Consider the following 9599-nt stretch of genomic DNA (forward strand, 5'->3'; position numbering starts at 1 on the left):
TTTCTTCCCAGGCCTCCTGTCCCATGATCCTCTCGTATCCCCTTTTGCCTATCACCTGTCCAGCTCTTGGCTCCATCCCTCCCCCTCCTGTCTTCTCCTATCATTTTGGATCTCCCCCTCCCCCTCCAACTTTCAAATCCCTTACTCACTCTTCCTTCAGTTAGTCCTGACAAAGGGTCTCGGCCTGAAACGTCGACTGCACCTCTTCCTAGAGATGCTGCCTGGCCTGCTGCGTTCACCACCAACTTTGATGTGTGTTGCTTGAATTTCCAGCATCTGCAGAATTCCTGTTGTTTCCAGCAAGAAGAGGTAACTTACAAAATAGTCAGATTCAGTGGTGTGATACTTGCTCAGAAAAACTTCTTGAAAAAAAGCAATTCCTGAAGTTCCTGAAAATTCACAGAATAATTGCACACATCTAGGTGATCATATAAAATTATAAGCAAGCATAGGAAAGTTAAACTACAAGAAAATTTGCAATTTTAATCTCTAATAAAACAGGACCTAAGACTTTCTTTGTCTGTGGGCATCATGGTAAATGGGGTAGTGTCCCAACCAAATCTCCCCACATCATGTCTAGATATAAAGCTGGAATATACCAAAAGTATGTTAACGCCCGAACAACAAGGATACATTTTTCTTTTGATTAAACAACTTTACTTCCAACGTCTCCATTCAATACCTGAGGGTCGCCACCTTTAAATCCCACAATTCCACCCTCTCCTCCCACTTGCACGCACATAACAGGGAGAGTGTGCACGTGTACTAAGTACTGACATGGTCCAAATGAACAGAACTAAACCATCTCCTATCCTGATATGTATACATTAAAAAATAAGTTTGAAAGAAATTTGAAGACAATTCAAATGTCCAAACAATTCTAATGCCCATTAGGATACAAGAATTATTTCTAACCCTTGATGTCAATACAGTTCTTAAAGTACCAAATGCCTTCACCAAATGCCTTTAACAGCACAAGAGTTGGAGCTCCTGTCTTTGTGAGATAGGCAGCTAGTTTTCTCTTTGTAATTGACCATAACACGTGATGAATTTTCTATGCTTGGACAAGTTCTTTTATGTTGCTTATCTCTAGACGAAGCCTCTTCTCTGTAACTGATTTGATGGATTTGACAGCATCAACCAAAGAGTAGTCATCTGTAACACAAGTTATTTGTAGACTCTTCTTTAGGTCACCATTAAAAAGCTAAGAATAGAGTGTGGCCAGAAAAACAGCATTGTCAATACCTACAGACATTGCAAGTGTTTCTCCTGCCCAAGTGCTCAGTACAACTCTTCAGATCCTTTTCGATTGCCAATAGAGAGATGAGAATCTTCCTTCTTCTCTCATCAGTGCAATAAAATGCCCCCATTCAGTACCTGCATCAGGAAGATTTCCAAGTGAGGCATCACTGAAGACGTTGAGCCTCAGTGAGCTATCTTTTCCAAGCTGTTGAAACTTCAAGACAAGTTTTTACAAATTGGATTCTGTGCACTGTCTTGTTTGCCTCATGTAAACTTTGTACTGTGACATTTTTGTGCTGGATGCCAAGTTGCAGACATCAAACATGATGTTAGGTCTGCTCTGCCTTGCCACCTGTAGAATCTGACCTATCTTTGACCTAAGTTGTTCAACTTCATCTTCATTGAGGGATGTATCCCATTGTGAGGCACATGATTTCTTGTAGACATTGTCTTTTGGCTAATGCCTCTACATTCCTCAAGCACTCCATTATTTCTCCAGCTTCTGATTTCAGATTCAAACAACACTTCTCTAGTTACTAGGACATCTTCATCTTGATATTTCTCAGATAGTCCAGCCTGATCTATACTTGATTCAATATGAAGTCTGTCTACACCTGACATATCGACTGACCCTGCTATGTCAATGACCGTGAATGGTTCTAGGTAATTAAAGCTGTACCAACTTTTGTTTCTGTCAGTTCATCCTGAGACTTTAGCTTTGTAATGAGATACCAGTGTCTTGGTCTACAAGTCTCACAGTTTGTTCTGTTTTAAGACCGAAACTTCCATGTTGTCTTTGCATGTGATAATTTCTGTTCAGGCAAGTCTGTTGAGTTCCCAACTGGACTCTATCCCACAGTTGAGCAACTCTGTGGGGTCCTTAGCTGCATTCTCCTCATTCCTGTCTGTTCTATGTGACCGTGTGCCAGATAAGTGCTTTTCACTTTTTGTGTCATTCTCCATGGAGTTCTGATGGTCTTCAGTTTGTGATTTACGTAGTCTGGAATGATGCACTCTCATATATGTATCTCACGAATACCACAATTCCATCCTGACCAATGACAACTCCAGGACTTTTCCATTCTGTACAGCATGCTGTTTTGTAATACACTTTGTCCCCTGTGTCATATTTGTCATTTGTAGGAATACCTGTGCCCTCAGTGCTCGTTGACTTCTCTCTGAACACTCTACTACAGTGAAAGCCTTCCTTGATGCATGCAGTGCTGAAATACGTTTCCCAACCCACTCACTCCTTGTAGTGCCCTTTAGAGCAGGTGGTATGTCAACCAGTACTGAGGGAAGATTTGGATTCTGGCCCAACACAAGTTGGTACAGGCTATAGCCACATACATTGTGCATGATATTCTTCGCCATAAGGATCCAGTCCAGGGCTGTGTACCAATCACAGCCATTGCTTTTCTTTACCTTCAGCATTATTTTAATAAGCATTTGATTGTGGCACTCTAGAAGTCCATTACTCCAAAGACTGTATGCCATTGTTTTCTTTGTTTCAATGTTAAAGTTTTCTGACGATTCTCTGAATTCATCTTTATTAAATTTACCACCATTATCACTGAATATTTTCTAAGGTGGGCTTTGCACACTTATCCAGGAGTGCATGAAGTTTTTTTTTACTATCTCTGAGGGAATTTTTGTATTTACAATGCTACCAGAACCGAAATGTGTGAACCTATCAATGATGTGAAGATACCACACTCGTTGCTCCAGCTCATTTAGGTCTAAAGCTACTGTTTCATTGTATTGCAATGCAGGGGAGCTTTGTGATCCACAACCTTAAGGAAGAGGACGGCTCAGTCGCGTCCTCGCAGACCGACATACTGAGGATCTGCAAGTCCTTCTATGCCGGTCTGTACGACGAAAAGGCCACAGAATCCACAGCCTCCCGCAACTTCCTGTCGTCTATCATGCAGGTCTTAGACGACGGTAAGCGGGAGAGTCTGGATCAGCCACTGACCCTGGACGAGCTGACAGGCTCCATCCGTTCCTTTGGGTCGGGTAAGACTCCTGGAAGCGACGGCTTACCGGCTGAGTTGTACTCAGCTCTGTGGAACTGGATGGGCCCAGACCTGCTGGAAGTGTACAACGCTATGCTTCTGGCGGGTAGCATGTCTGAGTCCATGAGGAAGGGCATCATCACCCTCATCTACAAGCAGAAGGGGGAAAGGGAGGACATTAGGAATTGGAGACCCATCTCTCTCCTGAATGTGGATTACAAGATCCTGTCCAAGGCTATCGCCAACAGGGTCAGGTCTGCTCTGGGACAGGTGATCCACCCGGACCAAACCTGTGCTGTACCGGGCAGGAAGATCTCAGACAGCCTCACGCTGCTGAGGGACACCATCGCCTACGTGCAGGACAAGGGGGTGGACGCCTGCCTGGTCAGCTTGGACCAGGAGAAAGCCTTCGACAGGATATCGCACACGTACATGGCGGACGTGCTCTCCAAAATGGGATTTGGGGAGGGAATCCGGAATTGGATCAGACTGCTCTACACAGACATCCGTAGTGCAGTCCAGGTCAATGGGTGGGAAACAGACAGCTTCCCCATCAGGTCTGGAGTCAGGCAGGGCTGTCCCCTCTCCCCTGTCTTGTTTGTCTGCTGTTTCGAGCCCTTTGCCGAGGCCATCAGGAGGGATGAGGGCATAAGAGGGGTGACGCTGCCAGGCAGTGAAGGGACCCAAGTGGAAACCTCCCTGTACATGGACGATGTCACCGTCTTCTGCTCTGATCCGAGGTCAGTTCGCAGGCTGATCAGCATCTGCGAACAGTTCGAGCTAGCGACGGGGGCCAGGCTCAACTGCACGAAGAGCGAAGCCATGCTCTTCGGCAACTGGCCAGACCGATCCAACGTCCCCTTCACCATCAGGTCTGACCACATGAAGGTGTTGGGGATCTGGTTCGGAGGGGCCGAGGCGTGCAACAAGAACTGGTGGGAGCGGACTGCCAAGGTGAAACGGAAACTGGGACTGTGGGGAGGGCGCTCCCTGTCGATAACGGGCAAGAACCTGGTCATCAGGTATGAGGTGCCCTCAGGGCTGCTGTACTTGGCGCAGGTCTGGCCCGTCCCCCTCTCCTACAGCTTGGAATTCACCCGGGCTGTCTTCAGATTCGTCTGGGGATCCAAGATGGAGCAGGTGAGACGGACCACCATGCACAAGTCCCTGGACAATGGGGGCAAGAACGTCCCCAATGTCGCCCTCACCCTGATGGCCAGCTTCGTGTGTGGCTGCATCAGGTTGTGCGTGGATCCCAGATACGTGGGCACAAAGTACTACTATGTGCCCAGGTTCTACCTGTCGCCCTGGCTACGAAGGATGGGTCTGACCCACGCCCGCGCAACGCCCCCGTCATCTGGTCGTTGCCCCCTTACCTGTCCTTCGTAGAAAAATTCTTCAAGACCAACGCATTTGACCACAGGGTCATCAGGCAGTGGTCGGCACGTAGTGTCCTGCAGGCACTGCAGGAGAAGGACGTGATGGACACAGTGGCGTGGTTCCCGGAGCAGACCGTCCAGTTCATCTGGCAAAATGCCTCATCGCCAGATCTCACCAACAGGCACAAAGACCTAGCCTGGCTGGCGGTGAGAGGGGCCCTCCCAGTCAGATCCCTCCTGTACGCCCGAAACGGTTCCTCCACACCCCGTTCCCCAAGGGAGGACTGTAATGGGGTGCAGTCAGTGGCTCACCTCTTTGCACACTGTGGGTTCGCAAAGAAGGTGTGGAAGAGAATGGAAGGGACAGTACTAAGATTCATGCCCAGCAGCTGTGTTACCGAGGACTCCGTGATCTACGGGCTGTTCCCGGGGACACACACGGAGACAAACATCCGGTGCTGCTGGCAGATCATCAATTCAGTGAAAGACGCTCTTTGGTCGGCCCGAAACTTGATGGTCTGCCAGCAGACGGAAATGTCCGTGACTGAATGCTGCCGACTGGCACACTCTCGTCTGCAGGAGTACGTTCTGAGGGATGCACTCAAACTTGGTGCAGCCACCGCGAAGGCCCAGTGGGGAAGGACCACAGTTTAACGTTCATCACCCGTAGGAGGGGGAGAGGTTGGGTGGGGAGGAGACCTACCCTCATCAGCGGTGTGGACAGATAATCAACATGTTGCCCAAGGAGTGGGTGGAATTGTTAATTTGGGAAAGTATTAGAGCCATTGCCTGCCTTTATTGTTGAAAATTTTGATTGTTAATAAGTCTTAACTCTTGACCAAGGGTTGAGAGTAAACGCATGATTTACTGTAAACATCTTTCATTTGTAAATGAACAGTCAACGCAAAATTTTTATTGTTAATAACTGTATTGAATAAGGACTCACAGTGAACGAATGGTTTTCTTTTCTTGTATGTAATTATTTTTATTTTGTAATATTTCTGAATAAAGTATTTTTGGAAAAAAAAATGCAGTGGCAGGCCAACTGTAGGCTTGCACTTGGGCTTTCCAAACTTCTGGCATGTCTCATTGTCAATTATCTGCTTTAGAGTGGAAAAGCTAATCTACATCTTTGTTTTCTGAACTCCTGAGCAGTTTCTAACGTCTATCACTTGAAGCATGTCCAAACTGATTGTGTTCACCAGTTTCTACACTTCATTCTAGTTTAGTTCACTTGCATCACTTTCAAGCCATTTTTCTCCACAAACTGTGAATGTGCATGCTGTATCAATAACCGCAGATCCTAGAGATTCTATCATCAAAATCTCTGTCTCAGATGTCTCTGCATGAGTAAGTGAAACACTGTTTGATCCTATTCCAGCTCGACTGCTGCTGAAATTTTCCTGCAAGCTTTGCTACTTTTGGACTCAACTACTCCAAAGCATTCTTGACTAACCCTCCGTTTTCCAGACTTTGGATATTTATTTAAAACCTTGTCATTCACAGACTCCTACCTTAATTTTAACATTCACAGCTTTCTTTCCAAATCCCTTCAGTGCCCCATCTCTGTAACCTCAATCAGCTCTGAGAATTGATAACTTTTATGTGCTCTGATAAAATAAATAAAGAAAATTGGGAATTGGTAAGAAAAAGATTAACACAATAAATATCAATAGGCTAAATTTACAGTGGTACCAATCCTGGAGGAAGACTTAGATTATTTCCACCCTTGGTGCAATTTTCCAGTCTGGAGTTTTGAGCATTCTTAATTTTAATTCCCCTGTCATTGGCCATTTTACCATTCTGCTGATTTTCTTTCTTTGTTTTGACTCATTTTGTATAGTGATATCACTTCATGGTGTCAAATCTTATTTCACAGCTTTTTTTAGAATAGGCTCAAAGGCTTTTATTTAGTTAAATGGAGGTTGTTTTTGCCCTTATTCTACCAGACAAGGTTTGTGTTTGAACATGTGGTTGTTCCTTTTTACAGCCTTGTGACACATGGCTGTTTTTATGAGGCCAAGTTATTAGCTCAGTGAGCAACCCAGCATGGATAGGAAGAGTGCAAGGAGCTGGTCAGATTTGAATTGGGGGCTATTCTCCTCGATGTCCGGTACTGATGCCACTACATCACCAGCTGGCTAGCCTTCTAACATAGCTCATTTATAATGATGGAATATACAACCACACTGGCCTGTAAATAATTAATTCCTGTAATAATATTGATTTCCTCTAAGGTTTACTCAGCAAATTCTGCTGAACCATCTTGTTAATTTAAATAAAATGGCTGTTAGCAAAACATTATCATATTTCATACTTACATTTATGGATCCCACAACCCGCTCGGGTCGTATGGGTGCCGGATTAATGAGCGCTGCGCCAGTTGCCTCCATCTCTCACAGTTGTGGGCAAGTGCCTGAGTTGCAGCAAAGCTCTCTCCACTCCACTCTGCAATGTTGTTTGCCTATTTTTCTTTTCTCCTGCACTGTTCCCTGAAAAATGGTCTTTGAGAGTCCACTTGATCTTGTTATGTAGACAGACCATCTCAGTTTCCTCTTCTTTACTGTAGACTGTAGATCTTCATAGCGTTTCATGTGTTGGGTGATGGCTCGTTGTACTTCGCCTCTTTAGGAGATGCCAAGGAGTCTTCTGAAACTTCTCATTTCTACTGCCTGGATCTTCTCTTGCAGTTCTGCTGTCAAAGTCTACGATTCACATGCATACAAGATAGAGGACACAAGTACATGCAGGAGTTTCAACTTGGATCCGAGACTGATGTTATTGTTTCTCCAGGTTGGTTTTAGTTTAGCCAGTGTTGCTGTTGTTTGGGCTGTCTTTGCAAGGACTTCAGGCTTTGATCTTTCTCAGCTGATGATGGTGCTAAGATACTTGAACCATTTAACAGTCTCTAGTTCTTGTCTATTGACTGTGATTTTTGTTGTGACTGGCTCCTCACTGTTTCTCATCAGCTTGGTTTTCTCTGCACTGATCTCCATGCCATATCTGCTAGATGTATTATCCAGACGGTCCACAATGCAGGCAAATTCATCCTCACTTCCTGCCAGCCCCTCAATGTCATCGGTGAAGCTGAGGTTGGTTACAATCTGTCCTCTGAGGCTGACTGTGCCAGCATGGTCTTTCAGAGCATCAGTCATTACTTGCTCCAGGAAAATGTTGAACAGCATGGGTGAAGGGAGGCTGCTTTGTTGGACTCCAACTGATGTGTGGAACCACTCTCCAACTGTGCCTTGAACAAGTAGTGCACTGCTAGCTTTGGTATAGAGTTGCTTGATAGTTTTGATCAGCTTCGGGCCCATGTTGTATCTTTTCATTGTGGCCCAGTGTGCATTATGCCGTACCGTATTGAATGCCTTCTTGAAGTCTATGACACGTGGAATATGTCCTGTTGATGTTGGCTGTACTTCCCACACAGCACTCAGATGTTGAATATCTGTTCTGTTGTATTTCCACTTTTGAATCCAGTCTGCTCTTTGGCAATTATTTCTTCTGCCTGTGGTTTCAGTCTGCTTAAGATTATTTTCAACATCACTTTGATTGCATGGCTTAAGGGACTTATAGTTCTATAGTTCTGTCACTACTGTAAGTTGCCTTTCTTGGGTGATGGGTGATTTGTCCAGGGTGTTGGCCATTCCTCGGTCTGCCAGATTTTATTGCAGATATTGTTGATGATGTCTATCACTGTCTCTCCTCCATATTTTATCAGCTCAACCAGGATGTTGTTTATTCCTGCACCTTTCCCATTCTTCCTGCGGAATTGGAAAGTCATTGCTGTTTGACGAGTTCGGGCTTGCGAGTACGCTAGGGTCTCCTTGGGTCTGATGGTTGTGATGGTTGTAAAGGTCTGAATAATACTCTGTCCATTTGTTGAGAATATTTTCATCTTCTGTGAGACAGTTACCTCTTTTGTCTTGGATGGTGCTGACTCATGATTGTCTCTGTTTAGTGAGGTCCTTCTCAATTTGAAATGCTCGCCTGTTGTTGTTCTTGTTCAGGCTATCTTCTATATCTGTACACTGTCTCTCAATCCATTCTTCCTTAGCCCTAATCATGTTTTTCCTGATCTTCTTGCTGATCTATCTGCATGCTACAGCTCCTGTTGTTGTGTTCTTAGTTTTCTTCAGGTCTCTTCTAGTGTCACACATTTCCAAGATCTCCTCTGTTACCCAGGGTTGGGTTTTCCAGTGGTGTTTTCCAGGTATCTCATTGACTGTTTCTGTGATCACTCATGGAACTTAGCTGCCAATGTTTCAACATCTTCATCAAGCGTCAGCAATGGTGCAAATTTTCCACCAACTCCAGCATGCCAGGTCCATCGTCATGATGCCTCATGCCCCCCAAGACTGTCCGCAAGCACCGTTTTGTTATAGCTGGTGAACTCAGGTAGGCGCAATATTTGCTCATTAGTTACAGCATTACAGGAGGTGCCACAGAATTCTTCCCAGTCTTTCAGTGCATCTGCCCCCACCTTAGCATTCTAGTCCCCCTGGGTTACTAGAAGTGTCAATAATGCTCTGGAATCTTGTGTAGAATTCCTCCACTTGGTCATCATCACAGTCAGTTGTTGGTGCTTTGGCCTGTATTAAGGCTGATTTATACTTCTGCGTAGGCTCTACGCCATAGCCTACGCAAGTGGCCTACGCTGTTGTGAGCACTTATACTTGTGCGTTGGTCTGCCTGCATCGCTCTGCAATTTGCCACCAAAACGCTAGTTGGTGGTGGGGTTTCAATGCCACTGTGCAGAGTTTCTTCGTGTTGAGTTTCTTTGTGTACTTTAAACAATGGCGACTGAAACTGAGCACATCATGTTGGAGCTGGAGCTAATAAATGTGTTGAACAAGAGTTACTTTTATTGAAATTACTGCAATGCAGAAAAGAGAGAAGACGTTGGAGGAGATGGTGTGTACAACCATTGAACGGATTGAGGCAGAAGGAGGGTGAATTT

The sequence above is a fragment of the Mobula birostris genome, chromosome 4 (genome assembly GCF_030028105.1).
Source record: "Mobula birostris isolate sMobBir1 chromosome 4, sMobBir1.hap1, whole genome shotgun sequence".
In the NCBI taxonomy this organism is placed as follows: Eukaryota; Metazoa; Chordata; class Chondrichthyes; order Myliobatiformes; family Myliobatidae; genus Mobula; species Mobula birostris.